We start from the raw sequence: 7,368 nt of genomic DNA on the forward strand, positions 1-7,368 counted from the left end.
CTGTATTAGTCAGCCAAAAGGGGTACTGATGCAAAGTACCCAGAAATCTGTTGGCTTTTATAAAGTGTATTTATTTGGGGTAGAACCTTACAGTAAAAAGGCCCTAAAGAGTCCAACTCAAGGTACCATAAGAGGCATGTTCTCACCCAAAGTGTTTTGCCACATGTTGAAGCAGGTGATGTCTGTGAGGGTACAAGCTTCCTTTTCCATCTTAAGGCTCCATGATCCGAGCTTCTTCCAATCTCAGCTGTAGGCTGGCATAAGGGTCATCTCTCTTCCCAGGGCTTGTTTCTTTCCAGGCTCAGCTGCTTTGGTCTCTTCATAAAGTCAGCTGTAATCTATCAGGCTCATTTCTCTTCTTGGGGCCTTTGCCGTGTCTAATGAGCTGATCTATTCCTTTGTGTATCTTCTCTTTGTGTCTACTTCTGTGTGTGAGAGGCTTTTTCTATCAGCCCAAGGTGGCTGAGACTCAATGCTGAGTTGCACTCTAGTGGTGTGGATGAATCAAAGCCCTAATCTTAACATGATTTTCTCAGCAGAATCTAATATAATCAAAGGTGTCACACCCAGAGAAACAGACCAGTTTATAAACATAATCAATTTCTCTTTGGAATACAGGAAGAATATCAAACTGCCACAACTTCCAAAGGAAATGTGGAAAGAATGGGAGCTATGTCAGACTTTCATTAGGCTAAGAGTCCAGGTGATAAGGGATAACCTAGAAGCTGGACTTTTCTTATGAGTCAGCAAGGACAACAGGGACCTAGGGTATCATGGGGATCATTTTTTTTCCAGGGAAAGCACAAACACAGTCCCTCACTACCACAAATTGTGCAGTTGAGTTTCCCACGTTTGGGGAAAGCACAGGGGTCAGCACATCCCAAGTGGAATGAATAAGCCTCACCCTGGGAAAACCACCTCTGTGGTCATGGTACTCCCTACCATGGGTTAAATTTGATGGTTTCTTAAGAACAGAGATAATCACCTGTAATCATATACTCATTCTTGGAACTTCAGTTTGCAGTAGTAATGCAGGGAATATCTAGGCATGTAACACGGTGACTTCAACAGGAGCGCATGAGGCAGTGTGCACTTGCTTCCAGGTTCCAGCGGCATATTTGAGGAGAGGAAGAGTTCCTGGATATGAAATGTAGCTAACAGTAATGATTAATATAATAATAATAGTAATAATAATAATAATAATGTTTTTATAAGGCATACAATGTGCCAGGCATCTATTAAGCACTTTACAAACATAAAGTCTTTTAAAACTAACTACAACACAATGAAATAGTTCCATTATTCTTATTTTACAGATGAAGGAACTGAGACAAAGAGACAAATGTAACTTTACCAAAGTTATACACTTACTAAGCTTTTCATTCATAGATTAATTTAGTAGTAGTATTTTGCTTACTGTTAACTGGAATTCATTATCCAGAAGGAATAGACTCCTTAAGATCAAGGAACAGATGGTGCCAAATCAGTAATTGAAGCACACTTTTAGATCCTCATAGCTTCAGCAGTTTTAGGCATTTCTATATTGTTCTCTTGGTGTAAATCAGTGGTTCTCAACCAGGAGTGATTTTTTGCTGCCCAGGACAATGTCTGGAAACATTTTTGGTTGTCACAACTGGAGAGGGAGTGTGCTGCTGGCATCTAGTAGGTAGAGGCCAGATGCTGCTAAATAGGACAACCACCCCCCACCACACATACACACAACAGACTTAACCTACCCGAAATGCTGATGGTGAGGTTGAGAAGTCTGAGGATAAATGCAAATACAGCTTTCATTTTAGATATATCACCATTTTTGTTTATATCAGTATTCAGCATTTATATGATTATAAGTGTTGCTTATTGCTAAGTAATGTACTATGATTATGTTCTTTTCATATACTTTTGCTTTCCATGAAGTAATCACTGTTTTTTAAAAACTACCGTTAAATTTTCCTATAGCCACAATTAGTCCCTCAATATAATTTTCCATTTTATCAAATTCGTCAGTCTAATGTTATTTTTCTCCTAGAGAAACCACCTTCCTGGAGCACTCTGTCTTTGTGCAGCCTGTGAAATCAGGCTCAGAGATGTTAAATGTGCAAAGGTCACACAGAGCTAGTATATAACAGAGCTGGAACTCAAACCCAAACAATTCTAATTGGTGGTTTTTTCAGTTACATATTGCCAAAATAATGCTATGTTAACAAACCACTCCAAACACTCAGTGCCTTGAGAAACAATTATTTATTATTTCTCATGTGTCTGAGATTGGCTGTACTTGCCTAGGGAAGCTCATTAGAGGCAGATCTGCTCCATGTGTCTCTCATTCTCTTCCTAGGACCAATAGGCTCACCTAGGCATATTCTCACAGGAATGACAGAAGCAGCACAGGAGAGCAAACTCAATTGTGTAAGTGCTTTTAAACCTTTGATCATTGTATCCACCTGATGCTCCACTGATCAAAGCAAGTTAGGTGGCCAAGCCCAAATTGAAGAGAGGGGAAGGAAAATTCAGTCTACTCATGGAGTGGGGGAGGGAAGAGAGTAAATTATTAATGATAAATTAATCTGCCACTCCATGTGTCATGGTAGGGTATATGAAGGATATACAACTGCAACAAAAATATCTAATTATTATTATGCATAAATCAACTAACCATGAGACTTCTTAATTAGTTGTTTTTCTGCTAAAGCACAAGCAATTTCCTTAGTTCTAACTAAAAATTCTTATAGATACTATGCAAGTATTAAAATTATATTTCAATGCAGTATTAATACATCAAAATAATTTAGTTTAATTTGATCTGTTTATTTGTTTTCTTTTTATTCTTTTTTGAAAAAAATTTGAATTTTGTGCCATATATGTCATATCCATTTTATAAATGAAATCTTATAAAAAATAAAACTTAACTAATTTGAACCTAAAAATGGAGTATTAAAGTATCTTGCTTTTATATGACATCTTCATAGAAATGATGAAATAAATTAATTGTATTGCTAATTCATATGCCTAGATTAAACCATATGAGTACTCTTCCAATTTATAACAGGGTTTAAAAATAAGACATGCTAACATAACCTTAGGTGCCACTGAGTAGTAAATATATTCAAGAATAAAACAAGGACATTAAAAAAAAATGTTGAGCAAGATTGTGGTCTAAGAAGGTCCAGAGTGCTATCCCATATAGAGTTTTGGAATGACTAACAAAACTGGCAGTGCTGTTTTACTCAAAATTTTGGAAAAAAGATAAAGGGATATAGTAACTGGGCAGGTGCGGAATCAGGAAAACGTAATGGAGTTGGACTCAGATATGACTTTTCTACACATGCCTCTTCTGTTATTTTTACTGGACCTGTGGTTGGCACTGGGGTTGGTGTATACTCAGGAGACCTGAATCTCTGGACTGTCCATATGATAGCCAGGCCCTGAGCCTCAGCAGACTTGCAACTCCTACCCTCTGGTTTATTGGACTTACCCTGGCCAGCTAACAGGGAGGTGAAGAAGGTCAACCACCACACCAGGGAGCCAAGAGTGCCTACAACAGCAAGCAGGAGAATTGCATCCATCATCCATGTGGAATGTAAACCCCCTCTGGATATAGAGGGGGAGTGGACATAACTATCCAGGGTCCACAGGCTGGAGGAATAGAGTATGGATTAAGGTGGACTTACTGATATTCTGCTATGGAATTATTGTGATTAGTAATGGAAGAAACTGTAGCATTGATGTGGAGAAAGTGGCCATGGTAGCTGTTGAGGGTAGGGAGAGGGAAGAAGAAATATGATGTGGGGGCATTTCCAAGGCTTGGAGTTGTCCTGGGTGGTACTGCAGGGACAGATGCTGGACATTGTGTGTCCTGCCATGGCCCACTTGGACAACTAGGGGAGAGTGTAAATTACAATGTAAACCACTATCCATGTGGTGCAGCTGTTCTCCAAAATGTATTCACCAAATGCAATGAATGTGCATGATGATGAAAAAGGTTGTTGATGTGGGAGGAGTGGGGTGAGGGGGATGAGGGGTATATGGGGACCTCGTATTTTTTTAATGCAACATTTAAAAAAAATAAAGAAGCTATGGGATCTTGAACAAGCTAAAAAGAAAAATAGTAGAAGCTCGATACTTCCCATATTAATCAGGGTTCCCTAGGGAAGCAGGATCAACAAGAGATATCTTTCAAGAGTATGTGATTTTATAAGAGTTTCTCAAGTGACCGTGGGGATGCACAAATCCAGGTTCCACAGTCAGGCTGCAACCAGGGGTTCTGATGAAAGTCCAGTGAAGGTTATTGATGAGTTCTGGGAGACACTGGCTGTCCAAAGACGAGCTGGGAAATTCTCACTCAATGCTGGAATCACTTCCCCTTTTAAGGCATTCAGCTGATTGGGTAAAGTGTCACTCTTTGCTGATGGCAATCTCCCTGACTGATGTAACTGTAATCAGCTGTCTATGATTTACCACTGCAATAAAGTCAATGGTGACTAAAGTTCATATATGCCCTTGTATTACAGTTAGCCCAGTCCTTGCTTGACTGAACAATTGAGCACAATTACCTGGCTGAGTTGACACATTAGCCTAACCATCACACCGCCTTACTGGTCCCACCTTCTCGTCATCCCTGGCATAGTGTAGAGCCAGCTTGCATGTGTGTCCCTGGTCCTGTCCTGGAGGCAATAGAATACCTCCTATGAGAATAATGCAGTGCCTATATATTGGTGCCAGTCTATTAGGTGGAAGGCTGAAAGATTGAACAAGGAAATTCTTCTTGGGCTTGCCCTCTCCAAACTTGCCCTGATGGCAGGAGCAGCTTACAGACAGCTAAAAAGCAGTGTAAGAAACCATTAATTCAAAGTGGACTAGGACAAAGGATTACCTGCTTTAAGTCATACAATAGAATACCCAGGAGTGGGAGGAATTCTATTTTAGAGGGAGTAGAGGGGACATTCAAATTCATGTAAATGGGAGAATTCCTAAGGCCGTGAGCAAACACTTTCCCTGGACAAGATATAAGCTCAGAAAAGATCGAGAGGAGTGTGCAATTCACATTCACCTTGGGCTGATCTTCTTGCTAGGAGGGCAAAACTCTGAAGGAGAGTACCAGCCAACACATAGCCAAATTGCAAAGACTATGAAAGGTATAGTTTGCAATGGTTTGTTTTTGTTAGATCCTGCACTCAAGAAAATTTCTGTCATATCACCAGGTGAATACAAACTTTAGGAACAGAGAGATCAGGGAACAAATTTAATATGTTAAATAATGTAAAATATTAAAATGCACAATGTGCAATAAAAGATTACCAGACAAACAAAGAAAGAGGAAATGGTGGAGAAGCCAAAGGACCAAGATAAAATATTCAAAAACCATGAATGAAGAAGACTAGACTTTGGACATACCAGACAAAGACTTTTTTGCAAATGATCCTCAATATGCTTGAGGAGATACAAAAATCATAGAGAAATAGCTAAAAGATATCAGGAAAATAATGAAAGAACAATATGTGAATCTCAGTAAAGAGATACATTTTAAAAAGGAACCGAATGAAAGCAGTGGAGTTGACTACCACAAAAATGAGGTGAGAAATGCCCAAAATAGCAGAATGGGGCTGGCTGAAGAAAGACTCAGTGAACTAGGAGACAAAACAATTGAAATGATTCAAACTGAGGAGCAGAAACAAAAAAGAATGAACAAAGTGAACAGAGCCTAAGAGATCTGTGAGATACCATCAAGCATACTGATATATGCATTATGGGAATCTCAGAAGGAGAAGGTTGAGAAAAAGGGGCAGAAGGAATTTTCAAAGAAATAGTGGCAGAAAATTTTCCAAACATAAAAAAGTCATGAAAAGACAAATTTAAGAAGCCCAGTGAGCCCCAAACAGGATAAATTCAAAGAGATGCATGCCAAGTCACAATGGTAGTCAAACTGTCAAATGCAAAGGACAAGAAGAAAGTTCTGAAAGCTGCAAGAGAAAAGCAACATGTTATATGGAAGGTAGTCCCAATATGATTTAGTCCCAATTTCTCATCAGATACCATGAAGGTAGGAATGCAGTGAGATGAAATAGTTAAAATGCTGAAAGAAAACAATTGTCAACCAAGAAATTTTTATCACATGAGACAGTCTTTAAAAATGAGGGAGAGATGAAGGCATTTTCAGATAAACAAAAGTAGTTCATCACCACCAGACTGGCCCTAAGTGCAATGCTGAAAGGAATTCTTCAGACTGAAAGGAAAGGACATTGGACAGTGGACTGAAGTGGCTTAAAGAAATAAAAATGTCAGGTAATCATAACCATATGGGTAATTATAAATGCTAATGCCTGTATTGTATTTTTTGGCATATAACTACACTTTTTACTTCTTACAGTTTCCAAAATGAAAACAAATAGATACTAATATACCTTCTTAATAGAAGAAAGGAAAATAACCACATAGACATCTCAATTGATGCAGAAAAGGCACTAGACAAATTCTGGTACACATTGTTAATAAAAAAAACACTAAGACAACTAAGAATAGAGGGAAACCTCCTCAATACAATAAATGGCATATACGTAAAAAGCACAACTAATGTCATATTCAATGGCGAAAGACTGAGAGCTTTCTCCCTAAGATCAGGAAAAAGATAAGAATGCCCACTGCCACCACTATTTTTCAACATTGTACTTGAATTTCTTGCTAGTGCAATTAGGGAAGAAAAATAAATAAAAGGCATCCAAATTGGAGATGAAGAAGTAAAACTTTATGTATGTGAAAATGATATGATCCTATATATAGAAAATTCTGAAAATCCACAACAAAGCTACTAGAGCTAATAAAAAATTTCAGCAACGTGATGAGGGTACAAGATCAATATGCCAAAATCATTAGTGCTTCTATGTAATAGTAAAAGAACAATCTGAATAGGAAATTAAATAAAAATCAATTTACAATAGCAACTTAGCAGATTCAAATAACTAGAAATAAATTTAAGCTAGGATTGAAAGGACTTTTACATGGAAAACTAAAAAAATTGCTTAAGGAAATAAAAGAAGACCTAAATAAATGGAAGGACATTCCATATTCATGAATTAAAATATAAATACTGTCAAGATGTAAAATCTACCAAAAGCAAGTTACAGATTCAATATAATCCCAATCAAAATCTCAACAGCTCTTTGCAGAAATGGAAAAACGAATCATCAAATTTATATGCACGGATAAGGGCCTCTGAATAGCCAAAGCCATCTTGAAAAAGTAGAGTAGGTTAGTGGACTGACACTGCCTAATTTAAAATCGTATTACAAAGTTACAGTAATCAAATGAGCCTAGTATTGGTACAAGGACATATTAATATATAGATCAGTGGAATTGAATCTACAGTTCAGA

At 37.8% G+C, this 7,368-nt stretch overlaps 1 non-coding gene across 1 annotated transcript; it reads right to left on the reverse strand.

Annotated features, from left to right (window-relative positions):
- Nucleotides 1–791: 791 nt before the first annotated feature.
- LOC111760490 (U1 spliceosomal RNA) lies at nt 792–956 on the reverse strand. The gene has a single exon (XR_002794158.1). It is a non-coding gene; the product is annotated as a U1 spliceosomal RNA (small nuclear RNA).
- Between the last annotated feature and the right edge of the window lie 6,412 nt (nt 957–7,368).

Source organism: Dasypus novemcinctus, chromosome 5, assembly GCF_030445035.2.
Source record: "Dasypus novemcinctus isolate mDasNov1 chromosome 5, mDasNov1.1.hap2, whole genome shotgun sequence".
Taxonomy (NCBI): Eukaryota; Metazoa; Chordata; class Mammalia; order Cingulata; family Dasypodidae; genus Dasypus; species Dasypus novemcinctus.